At 39.8% G+C, this 23,221-nt stretch overlaps 1 protein-coding gene across 1 annotated transcript in view; it reads right to left on the bottom strand.

Annotated features, from left to right (window-relative positions):
- Positions 1–12,680: 12,680 nt before the first annotated feature.
- Uck2 (uridine-cytidine kinase 2) overlaps positions 12,681–23,221 on the bottom strand; it is a 167,152-nt gene continuing 156,611 nt past the window's right edge. Inside the window, exon 8 of the transcript XR_015449470.1 lies at positions 12,681–21,685. The gene's annotated coding sequence lies outside the window, so the exon portion shown is untranslated. The remainder of the gene's footprint in view (positions 21,686–23,221) is intronic.

Here is a 23,221-nt window from a genome sequence, read left to right as displayed (position 1 = left end):
GAGGAGGCAAGCTAACATAAGTTGGGGTAGTTGGGGTAGTTTGGAAGGACTTCTCAGATGAGCCGGGCTGAAGTGGAGCCTTTATGTGTGGGCAGGATTTGAATAGAAAGAGATGGTGTAGCCATGTCTGCCAGGATTCCCTTCTGACTGCTGCATTGAGGTGGCTTCCCCAATCAGATTTCTTCTGGTTTTCTACCAGTGAGTGGAGGGAAGAGGAGCTCCATGCAATGCCCTGGAGTTCCTTCTGGAGCTCCCACAGGGAAGGGAGAAGCAAGTCTCTACCAGGCAGGCCTGGGGTGAGCCTGGAGCACCAACAGGGCACAGGCGAGGTCCTTCAAAGAGAAGCAAGGTGTAGTAGAGAGCTTGACTGGGGTCCCAGGGCACGGAAATAAAAAGAACTAGAAAATGGAAGAGATAGCAGAGTGTATTTTCTGTAATGCACAGAGCAAGTCGCTGTCCCCGGGCCCGCACTGTACCCTGCCTGCCCTCCAGCTCAGATACAACATCACTTCTCAGCAGGGGAACCTGAGAGGCAGCTCCAAGCAACTGCAGGGCTGTCAGAGAGGGAGAGGGATGAGTCTCACTGTATAACTCCAGAGACAGAATTAGGGTCCGTGGGTAGAAATTACAGGGAGGCAGATTTCAATACAACATTACCTGATGTCAGCTTGCCATTAGAGATGTCCCACAGTAGGGTATCCTGTTCAAGAGGTGATGGGTGACCAGTCACTGCACATGACCAGAAAATAGCTAGATGACCATTTATTGAACGACCAGGGAGAGCTGGAGAGGGTATTATAGCAATGAGCATGGACCTCAGGGGCCACTGGAGATTCATCTTTAAATTTGAAGTTCTGTGATTGTGAGTCTCCTCCTTGACCAAGCTCTTGGATTTAAATCATGCTACCCAACAAAGTGAACGGACAACCTAAAGAATGGGAAAAGAATTTTGCCAGCTACTGCTCAGAGAACTACTGTAGGGAACAGGGAAAGGGGACGTTACTAGAACCTCTGCAGTGAGTCCTGGTCTCCTGCGAGCCACGGCAGCACACAGCGAATTACAGGAAAGGTAGAAAAATGAGACTGAGAAGAAGCTGAGATTTGAGTCTGATCAGTGATGCTCTGGGCAGCAAAGACAAAAGCCCCCAGTTTACCGCACCTTTTATTCAGTACGCAGTACATCGGGAGAAACAAAGTGTAACAAATGACTTGCAGAGAGTTCAGTACATCCTGCGTAAATAAGATGTAACAATCCAAGAACAAGGAGGAACTGAGTAGATGTTTGTTCTCCCAGGATGTTTTCAGCTCCCAGGATGTTTCTTGTCCTGGAGAATCACAGACAGCATCACCTGAGGTCTCAGTTGTGACTGGAGGCCAAAATGCAATTATGTCTTGGAATTCCGTAGCTGGGCTGTAGGCAGGAGAACTAAGCTAACCAAATGATTTTACCCTAAAATTATGTAGCATTGCTCCCGACATACTATTACCTAGAATATATAAAGAACTCAAAACATTAGATCCATCCAATAAAAATGGGCAGCTGAAATGAAGACACTTCTCGAAGGGGAGAAGTATAGATGGCCAATAAGTACATCACAGGCCATTAGAGAAATGCAAATCAAAATAACACTGAGATTCCATCTTACTCCAGAAAAAATGACTATCATCAAGAAATCAAATAATTACAAATGTTGGTGAGCCTAAAGGGAAAAAGGGTTGCTTCAACATTGCTTGTAGGAATGTAAACCAGTACAATTCTCTAAAAAATCAGTATGGAGATCCCTCAAAACACTAAAAATAGAAATTTCATTCAACCTATCTATTCCCCTATTAGATATCTTCCTGTAAGAGTGAAAAGCATCATATTACAGAGACAGCATAACACTGTAATCAGTTAGTGCGTGATTCTTAAATCAGTCCTGAAATAGCTAGGAAAAAGCTACACAGACTAAATCATCAAGCGAATATTTACCACCACTTTCATCCACTTTTTTACTGGCCCATTCCCTCCTTACCACAGCAGGTGGAAAGTCACAGGACCGCTGGGAGGCAACGGGAAGGGAGAGACTGAGCCGAGGCACAGGGAAGCATGAAGGCCATTGTCCTGAGCTGCAGAAGTGAAAAGCAGAGAGAGGGCCACTCTCAGGATCCCTGATGAAAACTGAAGCCCACTAGAAAAGTGAAGGGAATCTCTGCAATAAAGGCACACCAGACCACTGTGCTTGGTAAGTTGGAGGAATCATCACCTCCCATCAGAACCTGGACTATCTTCAGGGGAAGGGCAGCTGGAACCTGCAGTAGAACTTTGCAGAGTTCAAACCTGCAGGAGGACAGGGAGCTCAACTTGGGACTTGCAGCCAGAAATCTCCCTGAATCTCACGAGTCTGTGACTAGCTTACTGAGACTCATTGACTTATAACTGCACACTCCTGCCGACATTGTCTATTGTGACAACAGAGGCAAACCCTGAAGGAGGCCCTTCATTTTTATCTTTTTATCTTTTATTTGTTATTTTCAAAATTATGACTACTTTTTTGCTCTTATTTTTAATTTTTTTCTTCTTTGCTACTCTTTTAAAACTTTTATTTTTCTCTTTTTTCTTTCTTTTCTCTTTTCTTTTTCTCTCTCTCTCTCTGCCTCACTCCCCTGCTGGCCCGCATTGTTCTTCATCTTCCTTTGTGTTCCTGTTCTGCCCTAATTCATATTTCTTCTTTATCTTTCTTTTCTTGTCTTTCCTTCTCTTGCCTGTGCCCTCTGACCTCCACTGCCAACCTTCCCTTATCCTTCTACTTACCTATTCCTCCCTCACCAACTCCTTCTAACTCCCCATCCCAAAGGGTAAACTTGCTATATTGAAGAGTTTATTCACTATAAACATATGTTGGGTTGATTCTTGATTTTGATTTAATTCACACAGTTAAAGGTGATAGATTAATAACTACCACAAATTGTCATTTTCTAAGAGGTACTTGATGCTATTGTGTTGCTGATTGTATCACTTGGGCTAAGGTGTTGTGATTGATCTAATCAGTTGTCCTTCCTGGTATAACAAAAATGAGACAGCCTCAGAGCCATTAGAGATTCAAAATATAAAGACAAGCTATATCTGGAAGACACCTCTGAGAAACGACCATTTCATAAGTGTTCTAAATACATCAACAAAGATACTTACAATAAACAACTTCAAAGTATCAACCCAGGAACTAGACCAAGGACAGTACAAAAAAAAAAAAAAAAGAGAGAAGACATTTAAGTAAATTACAAACTCAGACTTCCACCCGACAAAAGGCAAATTCTGGGGGAAATGAGGTGGAAATGTCTGATAATCAACCACCTGGACACCCTGAACTGATTGCACAGGAAGTAACAAAATGGAAGAATGAGGCTCTAGAAAAATTCAAAATAGATAACTAGAGAGATGGTGAGACAAGTGAAAGACATGATTAGAGGCTCTAGAACAGAAACAGATTAAAAAAAAAAAAGTAGATGAGCTCAGAAACATGCTGGAAGCCATGAATGTGCACCATAAGAAAGAAATGGAAACCATGATCGCCCAACGTAAGAGAGAAATGGAATCCATGAAACGGATTCAAACAGATATTCAGGAGATTAAAAACTCCATTGAAAGCATGCAGAGCAGATTAAGGGAATCTGAAGATAGAATGTCAGATATAGAAGACAGGATTGTGGTTAAGGACCATGAAAACAGATCTCTTCAAAATAGTAAGGGACCACGAGAAATCAATTCAGCAGCTGCTAGATGACACAAAGAAGAATAACATAAAACTGATAGGAGTCCATGAAAAAACAGGAGAAAGTACAATTGACATTAAAAAAAAACCTGTTCACAGAGTAGTAGAAAATAATAGTAGAAAACTTCCCAGACAGAGGTGGGGAATTGGACATACAGATAAGTGAGGCATATAGAACTCCACCCAGCCATGATCAAAAGAAATCTACACCTAGACATATGATAATCAAGATCCCAGAAGCCCAACAGAAGAACAAAATCCTACAGGCAGTTAGAGAAAAGAAACAAATCACCTACAAAGGAAAGCCCATCAGAATCACAGCAGACTTCTCAACACAAACCCTCAAAACAAGTAGAGCCTGGAGTGAAGTATTCCAAGCCCTAAAAGAAAATAACTTCCAACCTAGACTGTTGTATCCTGCAAAATTATCTTTCAAAATTGATGGGGAAATTAGATACTTCCACAAAAAAGAACACCTGAGAAAATTCATAAACACCAAACCAGCACTCCAAACAATTCTAAGCAATATCCTAGAAAAAGACAATGAAGGTCACAACTCCATGAGGCCCAACAGAGGGAAGCCTCCAGGCAAGGTAAGACACTAAAGGGAAATGGGGGAACAAAATAAGAAAAGAGCCAACAAAAGTAAAACATCATGACAAGGATGAGTCAATATCTATCAATTATAACTATCAATGTTAATGGACTCAATTCACCAATCAAAAGAAACAGACTGACAGAATGTATTAAGAATCAAAATCCAGCAATATGCTGTATACAAGAAACACAAGTAACTCAAAAAGAAATTCATAGACCGAAAATAAAAGGATGGAAAACAGTTCTCCACATGACAGAAACCCAGAAAAAAGCAGAGGGTAGCAATCTTATTTGCAGACAAAGTAGATTTCAAACCAAAAGTAATTAAGAGAGACAAAGATGGTCATTACATGCTTGTGAAGGGAATAATCTAAGAGGAAGAGATGACAATCATAAATATATAGGCACCAAATACAAATGCCCCCCAACTATACAAAACAAATATTAATGGACATGAAAAATCAAATAAGCACTAATACCATTGTAGTGGGGGACCTCAACACCCCTCTATCACAAATAGACAGATCATCTAGACAAAAAATTAACAACAAAAATTTAGAACTGAACCAAGCTATTGAACAAATGGACTTAATAGATGTTTACAGAGTGTACCACCCCACAAAATCAGATTACACATTCTTTTCAGCTGCACAAGGGTCATTCTCCAAAATAGACCACATGCTAGCTCATAGGACATGTCTAAGTAAATGTAACAGAATTGAAGTTACCCCCTGTATATTATCAGACCATAGTGCAATAAAATTGGAGGTCAATAACATAAGAAAGCGCAAAACTCCCACAAACACATGGAAATTGAATAACACCCTCCTGAACAACCAATGGGTCACAGAGGAAATTAAAGAAGGAATTAGACAGTTTCTACATGTAAATGATAATGCCAGTACAACATACAGGAATCTATGGGACACAATGAAAGCAGTTCTACAAGGGAAATTTACAGCAGTCAATGCCCACATTAGGAAAACAGAGAGAACTCAGATAAATAACCTAATGCAGAAACTCAAGTTCCTAGAAAAAGAAGAGCATAACAAACCCAAAGCTTGTACAAGAAAGGAAATTATAAAGATCAAAGAAGAAATCAATGCAATGAGGACTAAGACAATGATACAAAAAATTAATGAATCAAAGAGTTGGTTTTTTGAAAGAATAAATAAAATTGATAAACCTTTAGCCAATCTTATCAAAAAAAAAAAGGAAAAAAAAGGCTCAAATCCATGCAATTAAGAGAGAAATAGGTGAAGTCACAACAGACCCAGCAGAAATCTGGAGGATCATCAATGCCTACTTTGAGAACCTGTACTCTAATAAAATGGGAAACACATAAGAAATAAACAGATTCCTAGATACATACGAATTGCCAAAAATAAATGAAGGAGATATAAAAATTCTAAACATCCCAATTACAATGAGTGAAATTGAAAATGTCATAAAAAATTTACCAACAAAGAAAAGCCCAGGTCCTGATGGCTTCACTGCTGAATTCTACAAGACATTTAAAGAAGAACTATTGCCATTGCTCTTTAAACTCATCAAGGAAATTGAAAGGGAAGCAAGGCTTCCAAATTCATTCCTGGAAGCAAGTGTTACTTTGATTCCAAAACCAGGGAAAGACCCAACCCAAAAAGAGAACTACAGACCAGCCTCCCTAATGGACATAGATGCAAAAATCCTCAATAAGATACTGGCAAACAGAATACACAGGATCATCAAGAAGATCACACACCCTGACCAAGCTGGATTTATCCCAGGGATGCAGGGATGGTTCAACATTCCTAAATCAATAAGTGCAATACACTATATTAACAGAGTCAAGGACAAAAACCATATAATCATCTCAATAGATGCAGAAAAGGCATTTGACAAAATCTGAAACCCATTCATGATGAAAAAAAACTCTACTGAAAATTGGAATAGAAGGTCTTTATCTCAACCTAATTAAGGCTTTTTATGAAAAATCAACAGCCAACATCATACTAAATGGTCAAAAATAGAAAACTTTCACGCTAGAATCAGGGACAAGACAAGGATGCCCACTATCACCACTCTTGTTCAAAATAGTTCTGGAAACATTAGCCACAGCAATTAGAAAAGAGAAAGAAATAAAAGGAATAAACATAGGAAAGGAAGAAGTTAAACTGTCATTATTTGCTGATGATATGATACTTTACACAGAAGACCCAAAAAACTCAGCCAAAACACTTCTAGACCTAATTGACAGATTCAGTAGAGTAGCTGGATATAAGGTCAACACAAAAAACAATAGCCTTGTTATACACAAATAGCAGACTCACTGAGAGAGAAATTCGGGAAATAATTCCTTTTACAATAGCATCCAAAAAAATGAAATATCTAGGAATCAATCTAATAAAGGAAGCAAAGGACCCCTACACTGAAAACTACAGCACTCTGAAAAAGGAGATCAAGGAGGAAATAAGAAAATGGAAAGATATCCCTTGTTCCTGGGTAGGAAGAACCAATATAGTGAACATGGCCATACTTCCAAAACTACTGTACAGATTTAATGCAATGCCAATTGAAATTCCAACAATATACTTCACAGAACTAAAGAAAACAATCCAAAAATTCATTTGGAACCAGAAGAGGCCTAGAATAGCAAAAGCAATTCTAGGCAACAGAGGCATGGCTGATGGAATCACAATCTCCAACTTGAAACTATACTAAAAGCTACTGTGATAAAAACAGCATGGTCCTGGCAAAGAAACAGACCCGAGGATCAGTGGAATAGATTAGAAGATGCAGAAACAACTTCAGACATACTCAGCCACCTCATCTTTGACAAAGGAGCCAACCACCCTCATTGGAGGAAAGATAGCCTATTTAATAAATGGTGCTGGGAAAACTGGATTTCAACCTGCCAAAGATTAAAATTAGACCCATACCTATCACCATACACTAAACTAAGATCAAAGTGGATTAAAGATCTAAATATTAAGACAGAAACACTAAACTTGCTGGAAGATAAGTTAGGTAGAACTCTTGAAGACATTGGCATAGGAAAAGACTTTTGAACAAAACCTCAGTAGCTTGGGAACTAGTACAAAGAATCAACAACTGGGATCTCATCTTATTAAAAAGTTTCTGCACTGCAAGAGAAACTACCAACAGAGCTAAGAGACAACCTACAATGTGGGGAAAAAAATTTAGCAGCTGTACCTCAGACAAATGTCTACTATCTAGAATATATAAAGAACTGAAAAAAATCAGACCCCCCAGATTCAAAGATCTGATTCAAAAATGGGCATCTGAAATGAACAGACATTTCTCAGACAAAGAAGTAAAAGCAGCAAATAAATATATGAAAAAATGTTCAACATCACTGGTCATTCGACAGATGCAGATGAAAACAACACTGAGATTCCACCTCACCCCAGAAAAAATGGCTGCTATCAAGAAATCAACCAATAACAAATGCTGGTGGGGGTGTGGGGAGAAAGGAATCCTTCTCCATTGTTGGTGGGAGTGCACACTGGTGCGACCACTGTGGAAATCAGTATCAAGATACCTCAAAGAACTAGGGCTAGAGGTCCCATTTGACCCAGGTATTCCCCTGCTGGGTATCTTCCCCAAAGAATTAAAAGAATCACATCACACCGATATATGTTCACCCATGTTTATAGCAGCACAGTTTGTAATAGCTAAAGTTTGGAAACAGCCCAAATGCCCATCAACCGGAAACTGGATAAAGATTTTTTTTAATGGAGTACTACTCAGCGATAAAGAAAGAGAAACTAGAGACATTTATAGCTAAATGGATGCACATTGAGGCCATACTCTAAGTGAAATAAATAGAACACACATGTGTAAATATCAAATAGTTTCTGTAGTGTGAGAAACTGAAAGTGTAATTAAGGATTAAAATGATTAAAATGAATAATTGATAATTTGAAATAGGAAAAGGTCCAAAGGTGTAGAGGTGGTGGGAGGGGAAGGGGAAGGGAAAGAAGAGAAAGGCAAAATTTTGAGAAAAGAAAAAAAATGAAAACAAAGTCTCTGTCAATAGGGAAGGGTGGAGAGGGTGAAGGGCGCACAGGCAATGGGGAAAAAAATAGGAACCAAGATATATCATATATAGGTAGAAGCACCCAATGATAAATGTAAACATATTGTATACCTAAAATGTACCAATAAAAGAATTTTTTAAAAAAGCATCACATTACAGTGATACATGAATATCCACGTTTATAGCAGCAAAACTTACAATAGCTAAATCTTAGAAATGATCTACATGCCCATGATGATGAATGAATAGAGAAAACATAGTATTTATATATAACAGAGTACTACACTACTACAAAAACAGATAGATTTGAGTCATTGTAACAAAATGAACACACTTGAAGCCATAATGTTAAGCAAAGCAAATCATTCACACAAGCTTAAATATCACCTGGTTTCTCTTATATGAGAAACCCAAAGTATAAATAAATTAAAGAACAAAATAAAAAATAGAAAATAGGAAACAGAGCTTTTGCAAAAAGAAAGGACCAAGAGATGGATGGAAAGAAAAGGGAGGGTTGGAAAGGGGGTGGAGAAGTAAAGATGTATTATGTACATGCACAACTACACTTGATGAATGTAATCACTATCAACTGCAAACCTGGACTAATAAAATTTTTTCTAATTAAGCTGTCCTATATGTAGACGAACCCAAGCCAATTGTTAAGAATAGAATTGACCATCGTTAGAATGGATCATACCTATTGGTCCATGAGCGTCCAACCAATGAAAACACTGGCCTCAGAAATGGGAGAAATGGGAGAAAGTTCTCCTCTGAAACGCATCATTAACTAGCTCCAGGACTTTGGGCAAATCATTTCTCTGACCCTTGCTTTCCTTATCTATCAAATAAGAAGAAAGATAAGAGCAGTTTTCCCTCTCTGAATCTCAAATCAATTTTTGAGTTTCCATCACATTTTATTGAGAAAATAGAAGCAATAGATGAAAATGGCCTCACTTCCACCTGCTGTCTCTAAAGCCACACAACCAGCCTCCTCCTTGGTAGGATGGGAAAAGAAAGCATCTTTGCTTTCCCTCTGAAGTCCTCTTATCTACTGAGCTCTGGACCCCAAGTCCACTGGTTCACTCTCACTCCCATCTCTCACTCTCTTGCATCAGCAGCTTTCCGTCCCCACTAGGTCATCTCGAGCAGCCTCAGGCATGATGAAGTAGCAGCATCATATGTGTGAGGACCTTATGCAGACCCTGATTGAATCAACCCCACTAAAACATGAGCAAGACAATTAGAGAAAAGTGAACTCTCACTAAGTATTTGACAATATTAAGGATTTTTAAAATTTTAAGTATATAGCACCCATGTGATTGTTATTTTAAATAAGTACTGAGCTTTCCTTTAAAATAATCTAGAAGCAGATGGGAACATAGATGAAACAGGTTGGATTTGTACTGGTAATTGTTGGCATTGGAGCATGGGTACATGGTGAACATCCCTAATCTGAAAGTCTAGAATCTGAAACACTCCAAAATCCAGAACTTTTTGAGCACCAACATGATACTACAGGTGGAAAATTCCACACCATCCAACTTTGTTTCATGCATAGAATTATTTAAAATATAAAAAGACCTGTGGGATACATGTAGAAGGTGTGTAAACTATAAAAGAATTTTGTGTTTAGACCTGGGTCCCATCCTCAAGATAGATGCAAATATCCCCAAATCTTCAAAAGAAAAATTCAGAATCCAAAATACTTCTGCTCCCATACTTTTTTGATAAAGGACACTCAACCTGTGTTTTCTCTACTTGTGTCACTAATTGAATTTTTCCAGACAAAAGTTATAAATAATAAAGCAGCAGATTTCATAAAACCTCTGAGTATGAAAGACCCTCCCAAGGCTCCAGGTATCTTGGCAGGGAGTGAGCTATGTGAGCTTAGCAGATAAAAGGACTCATTGCCCCAGAAGGGAGGTCCAGCAGGCAGAGAAACAGGTGAAGTGTCCCAGATTCCCTCCTACGGCCTCAAGAGTGTAGGATACTAGGTTCCACTGTAGGGCAGGCAGCTGTCACTGAGAGATGTGCAAACCAGGAGGCCTTCATCAGCCTGCCCAGCTCTCCACCCACTTGGGTGGAGAGCCATTTGAGCCAGTGTTTACTGCTTCCTTACAAAACCTCCCACGGCCTTATTGCACTTCATCCTCACCATCCTTTGGTGAGTGTGCTCATTGTCCTCCACTTTATTTATGAAGAGATGGAGGATCAGACTGGCCAGGAACTTGCCCAAGGTTTTAGTGCTGCTGGGAGGCAGAGCTGGGACTTGTACCCAAGTCTTCTCTTTACAAAAGTTGTATTCCATTGCATTCCACCACTCACAGCCCAGAGGTAGGGCTTCCAGGCAGCCATTACAGCACTCCCAGCCAAGAGGATGGAGCTTTGGGGGTTCCATTCCATCACTCCCAGCACAGAGGAGGTAAGCCTTGTGGGAACCAACAGGACACCCCCCACCCCGCTGCAATGAGAAGACAGATAAACAAGTCTCAAAACCAGACTTTCAGATCACCTACAGCAACCCCAAAAGGAAAGGAGATGGAACACTCTGATACTCAACCACCTGGACTCTCTGAACTGGCAACAAAAGAGGATCTGGAAAAAATGAAACGAAAAATAATTTCTCACGTAACAGCAGAGATTGTCCCCATACTGCAAGACATGATTAATAAATCTAGACAGCACACAGATAAAAAAAATAGCAGAGCTGAGGAACATGATGGAATGCCAACATAGGAAACAAATGGAATCCATAAAACAGATGCAAACAGATTTCCAGGAGATTAAAAACTCCACTGAAAGTCTACACAGCAGAATGAGCCAATATGAGGACAGAATTTCAGATATAGAAGATAAGATTCCAATTAGTGACCAGGAAAAGGAAAATTACTTCAAAATGGCAAAGGACCATGAGAAATCAATCCAGCAGCTGCTAGACGATGCAAAGAAGAAGAATAACATAAGACTGATTGGAGTCAACAAAGAAACAGGAGAGAGTACAGATGACATAAAAAAAATGTTCACAGAAGTAATGGCAGAAAATAACCCAAGCAGGGGAAAAGAACTTGACATATGGATAAGTGAGGCATATAGGACTCCAACTGGCCTTGATCAAAACAAATATATACACATAGACATATAATAGTTAAGATTCCAGAAATCCCACAGAAGAACAAAGTTCTACAAGCATTTAGGGAAAAGAAACACATCACATACAAAGGAAAGCCCATCAGAATCACAGCAGACTTCTCAACACAAACCCTCAAGGCAAGAAGAGCTTGGAGTGACATATTTCAAGCCCTAAAGGAAAACAGCCTCCAACCCAGATTGATTTATCCTGCAAAACTATCTTTCAAAATTGATGGAGAAATAAAGTACTTTCATGACAAAGAGCACCTCAGGAACTTCATGAATACCAAACCAGCACTCCAAAAAATTTTAGACAATATCTTAGGAAAAGACAATGAGGATCAAAACCCCAGGAAGCCCAGCAGAATGAATCCATCAGGCACAACTGGAAACTAAAGCAAATGGGAAGAATCCAACAAAAAGAAAAAAATCATGACAATGATAAGTCAATACATATCAGTTATAACCATCAATGTTAATGGTTTCAATTCACCAATCAAAAGAAATAGACTGACAGAATGGGTCAAGATCCAAGATCCAACAATATGCTGCCTATGAGACACACACTTCATTCAAAAAGAAATTCATTGCCTGAAAGTTAAAGGGTGGAAAACAATACTCCATGCAACAGCAACCTGAAAAAAAGCAGGAGTAGCTATCCTCTTTGCAGATCAAGTGGATTTCAAGCCAACACTGATTAAGAGAGACAAAGAAGGACACTACATCCTTATAAAGGGAACAATCCAAGAGGAAGAGATGACAATCATAAACATGTATGCACCAAACACTAGTGTGCCCAACTATATAAAACAAATACTAACAGACATGAAAAGTCATATATGCACTAATACAATTGTAGTGGGGGACCTCAACACCCCACTGTCACAAATAGATAGATCAACTAGACAAAAAGTAAGTAATGAAATACTAGAACTCAATTGAACTCTTGAAGAAATGAACTTAACAGATGTTTGCAGAGTCTTCCACCCCACAAAATCAGAATACACATTCTTTTCAGCTGCACATGGGCTGTTCTCCAAAATAGACCACATACTCACAGAACCTGTTTAAGTAAGTGCAAAGGAATTGAAGTTATTCCCTGTATATTATCAGACCATAATGCGATGAAAGTGGAGATCAATAGCAAAAGAAACTGCAAGAATTTCATTAACGCCTGGAAATTGAACAACACACTTCTGAATAACCAATGGGTCACAGAGGAAATTAAAGAAGAAATCAGACAGTTCCTACAATTAAATGACAATGACAATACAACATATCAAAATCTATAAGACACAATGAAAGCAGTCTTACGAGGGAAATTCATAGCAGTGAACACACATATTAGGAAAACAGAGCGAGCCCAATTAAACAACCTGATCCTGAACCTGAAGCTTCTGGAAAAAGAAGAGCAGGACAAACCCAAAGCTCATACAAGGGAGGAAACTATAAAGATCAGAGCAGAAATCAATTCAATGGACACTAAGAGAATGATACAAAAAATCAATGAAGCCAAGAGTTGGTTCTTCAAAAGAATAAATAAAATTGACAAACCCTTAGCCAACCTTATCAGAAAAAGGAAAGAAAAGGCCCAAATCCATGCAATTAGAAATGAAAAGGGTGAAATTACAACAGACCCAGCAGAAATCCAGAGGATCATCAATACTTGCTTCCAGAACCTACACACCAATAAGATGGAAAACACAGAAGAAGTGGACAGATTCCTAGATACGTATGAATTACCAAAGTTGAATGAAGAAGACCTAAAAATTCTAAACAACCCAATATCAACCAATGAAATTGAAAACATAATTAAAAACTTACCAACTAAGAAAAGCCCAGATCCTGATGGCTTCACTGCTGAATTCTACAAGACATTTAGAGAGGAACTACTGCCACTACTGTTTAAACTCTTCAATGAAATTGAAAGGGAAGCAATACTCCCAAATTCATTCCTGGAAGCAAGCATCACCTTGATTTCCAAAGCAAAGAAAGACCCAACTGAAAAAGAGAACTATAGGCCAATCTCACTAATGAACATAGATGCAAAAAATCTTTAATAAGATACTGGCAAATAGAATGAAGAAGATCATCAAGAAGATCATACACCCTGACCAAGTGGGATTCATCCAAGGGAGGCAGGGATGGTTTGACATACACAAATCAATCAATGTAATCCACTATATCAATAGAGCCAAGGACAAAAATCATTTGATTATCTTCATAGGTGCAGAAAAAGCATTTGACAAAATGCAATATGCATTTGTGAAAAAACTCTCCAAAAAATTGGAATAGATGGTCTCTACCTCAACCTGATAAAAGCCATCTATGAAAAACCAACAGCCAATATCATACTAAATGGTCAAAAACTGAAATCCTTCACACTAAAATCAGGAACAAGACAAGGATTCCTCTATCACTACTCTTGTTCAATATAGTTTTGGAAACATTAGCCACAGCAATTAGACAAGAGAAAGAAATAAAAGGAATATAGATAGGAAATGAAGAAGTCAAATTGTCATTATTTGCAGATGACATGATACTCTATATAGAAGACCCCAAGGGCCAGGGATTTAGCTCAGTGGTTCTGCTGCCTGCCTTGCAAGTGCAAGGATGCGAGTTCAATCCCTAGTATTAAAAAAGAAGAAGAAGAAGAAGAAGAAGAAGAAGAAGAAGAAGAAGAAGAAGAAGAAGAAGAAGAAGAAGACTCCAAGAGCTCCACCAAAAGTCTTCTAGACTTAATAACCAAATTCAGTCAAGTAGCTGGATACAAGCTCAACACACAAAAATCAGTCGCTTTCCTCTACATGAACAATAGACTCACTGAGACCTAAATAGTGCAAACCATTACTTTCACAATAGCATCCAAAAAACTGAAATACCTAGGAATCAACCTAATGAAAGAAATCAAAGATCTGTTCTCTGAAAGCTATAGCACTATGAAAAGAGAGATTGAAGATGATATCAGAAAATGGACAGACATCCCCTGCTCCTGGGTAGGAAGGATTAATATAGTGAAACTGGCCATACTTCCAAAACTGCTATATAGATTCAATCCAATACCAGTTGAAATCCCAGCAGCATACTTCATGGACCTTGAGAAAACAATCCAAAAATTCATTTGGAACAAGAAAACACCCAGAATAGTAAAAGCAATTCTAGGTAACAGGGATCTGGCAGGGGGTATCACAACCCCCAACTTGAAACTATACTACAAAACTACTGTGATAAAAACAGCATGGTACTGGCAAAGAAACAGACCTGAGGATCAGTGGAACAGATTAGAAGATGCCAAAACAATGCCAGACACACTCAGCCATCTCTTCTTCAATAAAGGAGCCAAACACCCTCACTGGAGGAAAGATAGCCTCTTTAATAAGTGGTGCTGGAAAAATTGGGTTTCAACTTGCCAAAGATTAAAACTAGACCTGTATCTCTCACCATCCACTAAACTAAAATAGAAATGGATTAAGGATCTAAATATTAAAATAGAAATGCTGAATCACCTGGAACAGAGGTTAGGTAGAACCCTTGAAGACATCGGTGTAGGAAAAGATTTTATGAACAAAACCTCAGTTGCCCATGAACTAGCACAAACAATCAACAAGTGTGATCTCTTCTTATTAAAAATCTTCTGCACAGCAAGAGAAACCAACAACAGTATGAAGACACAACCTGCAATGTGGGAAAAAATCTTCACCTGGTGTTCCTCAGACAAAGGTCTACTATCTTGAATCTATAAAGAACTTTAAAAAAAAACTTTAAAAAAAATCAGACCTCCCAAATTTGAAGACCCAATCCAAAAATGGGCATCTGAAATGAAGAGATGTTTCTCAGACAAAGAAGTAGAAATAGCAAATAAACATATGAAAAAGTGTTCAACATCACTGGTCATTTGAGAGATGCAAATGAAAACAATGCTGAGATTCCACCTCACTCCAGAAAGAATGGCTGCTATCATGAAATCAACCAATAACAAATGCTGGCAGGGCTGTGAGGTCTTTGTACCAATAAAATAAAATTTTAAAAAAATTTGTATTCCTTCCCTGTCTCCTAACTAATAGTAAAGTTCTTCAGGGTAGAGATTAAATTCTTTACCTTTGAATTCCAAGCACAAAAGCATTCTGGAAATGCAAGAAGAGCTTACTAAATGCTGCATGAGTTAATTAATAAATGGATGGATGGGTGTGAGCTGTCCCCCATGTTAATTTTAGGCACTTCTCTTTTTTTTCATCAAGTTTATTTGTATATTTTATTTTATTTTTTTATAAGGAGAGGTGAGCTTTAGTTCCCCACCAAAACGGGGTATTTTAAAAATTAATTTTATGATACATTTTAAGTATACAGTATAATGAAATTCATCTTTGGAAATTTGCACCTTTACATAATCTCTCTTGGTTTTCATCTTTCCACATTCCCTGCCCTCCCTTCAACCCCTCCATCCCTCCCTATTTACAAAGACTTTGTTTCCATTTTTTCATTTTCTCATAGTAATTCCATTCCCTTCTTTCCTTTCCCCCACCCCTCCCACTTCCCCTTCCTCTTTGCCCCTTTTCTTCCTATTTCAAATTATCTATTCTACCTTTTAGTCTTTATCTACACTTTCAGTTTCTCACACTAGAGAAACTACTTGGTATTTATACATGTGTCCTATTTATTTCACTTAAGAGTATCACCTCAATGTGCATCCATTTAGCAATAAATGTCTCTAATTTCTCATTTTTGATGGCTGAGTAGTACTCCATTTTATTAAAAAACCACATTTTCTTGATCCAGTCTCCAGTTGATGGGCACTTGGGCTGTTTCCAACTTTTAGCTATTACAAGCTGTGCTGCTATGAACATGGGCGCATGTATATCACTGTGGTATGATTCTTTAATTCTTTGGGGAAGATACCCAGCAGGGGAATAGCTGGATCAAATGGAACTTCCAGTCATATTTCTTTGAGGTATCTCCATACTGATTTCCACAGTGGTTCCACTAGTCTACACTCCCTCAATCAGTGGAGCAGGGTTCCTCTTTCCCCACAGCCCCACCAGCATTTGTTATTGGTTGATTTCATGATAGCAGCCATTCTTTCTGGAGTGAGGTGGAATCTCAGCATTGTTTTCATTTGCATATCTCGAATAACCAGTGATGTTGAACATTTTTCATATGCTTATTTGCTATTTCTACTTCTTTGTCTGTTTTCCTAATATGAGTAGTCACTGCTATGAATTTCCCTCATAAGACTGCTTTCATTGTGTCTTATAGATTTTGATATGTTGTATTGTCATTGTCATTTAATTGTAGGAACTGTCTGATTTCTTCTTTAATTTCCTCTGTGACCCATTGGTTATTCAGAAGTGTGTTGTTCAATTTCCAGGCGTTAATGAAATTCTTGCAGTTTCTTTTGCTATTGATCTCCACTTTCATCGCATTATGGTCTGATAATATACAGGGAATAACTTCAATTCCTTTGCACTTACTTAAACAGGTTCTGTGAGTATGTGGTCTATTTTGGAGAACAGCCCATGTGCAGCTGAAAAGAATGTGTATTCTGATTTTGTGGGGTGGAAGACTCTGCAAACATCTGTTAAGTTCATTTCTTCAAGAGTTCAATTGAGTTCTAGTATTTCATTACTTACTTTTTGTCTAGTTGATCTATCTATTTGTGACAGTGGGGTGTTGAGGTCCCCCACTACAATTGTATTAGTGCATATATGACTTTTCATGTCTGTTAGTATTTGTTTTATATAGTTGGGCACACTAGTGTTTGGTGCATACATGTTTATGATTGTCATCTCTTCCTCTTGGATTGTTCCCTTTATAAGGATGTAGTGTCCTTCTTTGTCTCTCTTAATCAGTGTTGGCTTGAAATCCACTTGATCTGCAAAGAGGATAGCTACTCCTGCTTTTTTTCAGGTTGCTGTTGCATGGAGTATTGTTTTCCACCCTTTAACTTTCAGGCAATGAATTTCTTTTTGAATGAAGTGTGTGTCTCATAGGCAGCATATTGTTGGATCTTGGATCTTGACCCATTCTGTCAGTCTATTTCTTTTGATTGGTGAATTGAAACCATTAACATTGATGGTTATAACTGATATGTATTGACTTATCATTGTCATGATTTTTTTCTTTTTGTTGGATTCTTCCCATTTGCTTTAGTTTCCAGTTGTGCCTGATGGATTCATTCTGCTGGGCTTCCTGGGGTTTTGATCCTCATTGTCTTTTCCTAAGATATTGTCTAAAATTTTTTGGAGTGCTGGTTTGGTATTCATGAAGTTCCTGAGGTGCTCTTTGTCATGAAAGTACCTTATTTCTCCATCAATTTTGAAAGATAGTTTTGCAGGATAAATCAATCTGGGTTGGAGACTCTTTTCCTTTAGGACTTGAAATATGTCACTCCAAGCTCTTCTTGCCTTGAGGGTTTGTGTTGAGAAGTCTGCTGTGATTCTGATGGGCTTTCCTTTGTATATGATTTGTTTCTTTTCTCTAACTGCTTGTAGAACTTTGTTCTTCTGTGAGATTTCTGGAATCTTAACTATTATATGCCTATGTGTAGTTTTTTTGTTTTTGTTTTTGTTTTTTGATCAAGGCCAGTTGGAGTCCTATATGCCTCACTTATCTGTATGTCAAGTTCTGTTCTCCTGCTTGGTGGGAAGTTTTCTGCCATCACTTCTGTGAACGGGTTTTTTTATGTCATCTGCACTCTCTCCTGTTTTTTCATTGACTCCTATCAGTCTTATGTTACTCTTCTTTGCATCGTCTAGCAGCTGCTGGATTGATTCCTCATGGTCCCTTACTATTTTAAAGTAATTTTTCTTTTCCTGGTCACTAATTGCAATCTTTTCTTCTATATCTGAAATTCTGTCCTCACATTGGCTCATTCTGCTGTGTAAACTTTCAATGGAGTTTTTAATCTCCTGGAAATCTGCATCTGTTTTATGGATTCCATTTGTTTCCTATGTTGGGATTCCATCATGTTCCTTAGCTCCTCTCTTTTTTTATCTGTGTGCTGTCTAGATTTATTAATCATGTCTTGCAGTATGGGCAGAATCTCTGCTGTTATGTGAGAAATTATTTCTGATTTCAATTTTTCCAGATCCCCTTTTGTTGCCAGTTCATGGAATCCAGGTTGTTGAGTAAGAGATTGCTACATCTTGTTTCCCTTCAGGGTTGCTTTAGGTGATCTGGAAGTCTGTTTTTGAGTCCTGTTTATGTGTCTTCTCATATCAACAGGGTGGGGGAGTGTGCTGGCTAGGCTCACCTCCTCTGTGCTAGGGGCAGCTCTGCTCCTCGTTGCTGGGGCAGTGGTAGAGCAGTCTGGAAGCCTCCTCCTTTTTGCTCAGATGTCTTTCATCTGCTACCTGGTGCTCCACTGCCTGCTGCACTGAGCACTCTGCTCATCTCTCCACACTCCATCCTGACTCTTGTCCTCTTTGCTCTGTGTTCTATGAAAAGTCTATAGAGGTTTCAGTCCATGGTCAGCTGACTCCAAGGCAGGGCAGAGCAGATGAGAATCAGCTCATGGGATTTCCCATAAGATATACATTAGTTTATAGAGGTTTCAGTCCATAACCAGCTGGCTCCAAAGCAGGGTGGATGGCAGATAGGCATTGCAGAGGAGAAACAACATGGCACCCACATGGTTATCAAAGGCAACAAGAGAGCTATTGGTACATTTTAGGTATACAATACAGTTACATTCATCATGGGGAACTTGTACCTTTACAGGATGTATCTCCGTTCTTATTTTTTCCCCATTCCCCTTCCCTCCCTTCAACCCCTCTACCTATCCCTATTTACAAAGACTTTGTTTCCATTTCTTCCTTTTCTCATATTTTTTCCTTTCCCTTCTTTCCTTTTCCTTACCCCTCCCACTTTCCCTACCCCTTTAGACCTTTTCTTCCTATTTCACATTATCAATTATACATTTTGATCCTTATTTACACTTTTAGTTTCTCACATTAGAGAAGCTATTCAGTATTTACACATGTATGTCCCATTTAGTTCACTTAAGAGTACAGTGTAGGCCCTTCTCTTAAGTGAGCATTTATCTAAGCCTGGTCTTCCACGGTCCTGTGGTGCTAGCAACCCTGGGTCAAGAGGCAGTTTGGACAAAATGTTTGAGAACAGAAAATACAAATCCCTTGGACATGGTAGTAGTAGGTATCTCCATAAGAAATAGTACATTTTTTATTTTCTCCCAATAAAAATAGTTTTATTTTTATAGAATAAAAAGATCCATAATTTATGATTCACATGCTTTTTTAAACTGTTGACATCTGTCACTTTCCTGCCTTTACAATTCATGTTCTATCACTGTAAAGTCAAATTGGGATGTTGGCAACCACATCCTTTCTCCATCTCTGCACAGGCTCCACACCCCTTTGGGGTCAGACACTGGGGAGGTGAGGATCCTTTTCCATGGGACAATGTTAGAGCTCCCACCACCAGTCAATGAGTTGGCAGAGGCTCAGTGGTCATCTGAATTTACCCAGAACTCCAAGTGCCTCAGTCTTGGAAAGTGATAAGACTTACTTAGCACTTGCAGGCACACTCAGAACAGAATCAATCGGTTAACAGGAGGTGGGAGGGCTGAGGAAATGCAAAGTTTAATTTCCTTCTCTGGCTCCCTGCCAGCTGGGTATGACAGTAGCTGCTAATATATTTCAAAGAGCCAGTTTCATGCTACACTTGTAGTGTAAAAGCTGGGATTTTATCAAACCCTGGGAAGCTAAAATACTGAATTGTGAATGCCTGGGGTGGCATAATCTGGCAAGTTCACAGGCCTGACCGTGGCAGCTTCACTGGCCTGGCCAGAGGTCCTGCCACTTGGAGCGAGGTGTCAGAATGTCTGCCAGATGCAGTATGTCACCAAAGCCACGATGCTGGAAAATGCCTAAGGACTTCAAGGACAACAGGTACCAAGAGTGCTCAGACACAAACCAGGCACAGAGCAATCGGGTTTTTCATAAACAGCATGTCTGTGCACCTCTGACCCTTCCTGGCACGGCCTCATGTCTGTACAGGACAAGGACTGGGCCAGCCAGGGTTTGGCGGAGTCGCTGGGTACAAGGGCCAGACTGGGCAGGTTGACATCTAACCGCATCGTTCTAAGACAGTCTTCTCCACCAAGGAGTTGGGGAGGGAAAGCTGGAGGCAGGGTGAATGGAGAATCCTTCAAATCAGCTTCTAGCTCAGTGCTTTGAGGAAACTGGGCCAGGTTCCTGCGGACGGAGGGGCTGTGATTAAAAGGAAGGAAATGGAGATGCAGGACCTGAGGTTCTGAAAGATGGGCTGACACAGACAGAAAGATGCTGCTGTCCTGCCCCCACCTCCCCATGTAGTAAGCAGCAGCAGAGCAGCAGCAGCAGAGAGAGAAGGAGTGCAAGCCATGGCCGTTGGCCTCTCCCTGACCCAGGCCAACTAAGGGGCTTCTCATTGTCAACCCTGAGTGAATTATGTCGGCCATGCTCTACGGCAGATGATTGGTGTCCACTGTGCTCCACATTAACAGGGATCTCCAAGTCTTATTTCTGGATCTCTTTGATCCAACAAACAAAATCCAGCTGCAATGTAATAAACATGTCAGAAAATCTTTTGTGATTAATGCATAGATCCAAAGTTGCTGACCCTTATCGGGGCACCCCTAAGTGCACCAGAAACTAAACCAATAGGTGCCTAAATGTACCCTTGGCACTCAGTCCCATCACAAAGTAGTTCACACACACACACACACACACACACACATCCTGTCCAGAGCAATAGAAACAGTTTATGGGACCACAGGTAAAACCAGACCTGTGAGTCCATTGCAGAGCCCACCTCAACCCTGGTCCCCCAGGGAATTATCCCTAAACATGAATACAAAGCATATTGGTCAACAGCTTCCTGGGGAGAGGGGTCATTGCTTTGAACAGATTCTCCAAAGGGAATGTGTCCCATAAAAGGCTAAAAATTACTGATCTGAGCCAGATGTGGTGGTGCACACCTGTAATCCAGCACCTTGGGAGGCTGAGGTAAGAAGATCTCAAGTTCAAGTCCAGCCTGAACAATTTAGTAACTTGGCAAGGCCCTGTCTCAAAAAGTAAAAGAAGAGCTGGGAGATGTCGCTCAGGAATGGCTTCAATTTTCAGTACTGGTTGGGAGTCCTTCCCAGGTACCGGCTGACGCTGCCCACCTTAGATAGAGAAGATAAACAAGTTAGAAGTTCTCAGATTTTCACTGCTTTTGTAATCCATCAAAACTGCTAAACATCTTCTCCCAAGAAGCTCCCAGCATTTTTTCCTCTGCCTATTTATTGCAGAAGCTGACTTCACATTTGCATTGCAAATAGCTCTTTTGTGTTGACATTTCATTTGGATGTGAAGAGCCCATAATATTTTTCCACAGTTTGGGCAGGGTTAGTGGCTCCCATCCAGAAACCAGTAACCATTTGCCTACTCAAGATACAGCACTTGCTCAATAACTAGAATCTGAATGAATGAATGAATGAATGAATTTGAAGGTAGGTTTCCAACAACAGAGTAGCACACACATTCCATTGTCCAAACAATTATAATGTTAAAAGGCTTGGTTGTTTTTTTTTTTAAGATTAAACACTCACATTCATTACTTATTCATCTAAATAACAAATGTTTGTTTGAGACCTCATTTAATTCCTGGCTGAAAACTCCCTTTACAATAGGAAGCCAGGGACTACCTCAGAGTCAACTTTGCATCTCCTGGTACAAAATAAAAATCCTCAATAAATATTTGTTGAGTGGAAATAGGAAATCTGGATCATTTTTTTAAAAAGGAAATGCCAAACACTCTCAAGCTAAGAACTTGATTTAAGTACTATTTCTAAAATAAGAGTAAAATAGTAGCACTGAGACAGACTTGGAGGTCCTGTGGGTATTCATAGCACAGAGACTTCAAAAACTGTAGCAACCTATTTGCATACTAATTCAACACTAAGGATACGGAGTCGTGCCTGACATCTGCGGGATGACAAGTGGTTTTAGCTAAGCCTGATAGACTGAGGGAGAAGGCCATGGGAGATTAGCTGGCTTGGCTAGGGGAGGAGGGGAGGAGAAGCTGGCCTCACCCTGCAGGTGCAGAGCCAGCTTCCCAGGGCTTAACAGAAACCAAAAGACAAAGAGAACTGAGAGGCAGACAAAGCGGGCAGAGCGGGAGAGGTCACAGGACACTGCCAGGAAACCTAAGCTCAGACCTCAGAAATCCTCCATCCACTGGTAGTCAGCTAAGAAACATGGCAGTCAAGAGTCACCTCCATCCTTGGGCCCAGTGAAGCCCCAGGAGATATGTGACAGGAGGACATAAAACCTCTCAATCCGATTTCGCCTGTACCTGTCTCTCCCTTTCCCCCTCAACAATAAGATCCAAGGTGAACATGACAAGAGGTGTAACGGGGAATTTTTTACAACAAAGGAAAATTATGTGCAAGGCCTGAAAGTAAAAGACAATGTGGTCCATGAGAGGAACTGGAAGAAGCTCAAAAGAGGAGTATGAGGAGAGATGAGGCTGGAGAGGAGAGGGCGTCGAGCCCACCGACCTCCATATTCATGTGCAGCATTGGTTCCAATTCCTAAGCCCAAGAGGCTACGGGAGCTAAGCTGGTGGATGACACCACTCATACTGATACTTCTGAAGTGTGTCTCTGGCTGCACAGATTCTACCTGAACGAGGATGGAGACCCAGACCAGGTGACAGC

This window comes from Heterocephalus glaber, unplaced genomic scaffold (assembly GCF_053883595.1).
Source record: "Heterocephalus glaber isolate CG9 unplaced genomic scaffold, H.glaber_assembly_v1.0 deba00000738, whole genome shotgun sequence".
NCBI lineage: Eukaryota > Metazoa > Chordata > Mammalia > Rodentia > Bathyergidae > Heterocephalus > Heterocephalus glaber.
The sequence above is the reverse complement of the archived record's forward strand: the minus strand, read 5'-3'. Positions and strand labels throughout refer to the sequence as shown.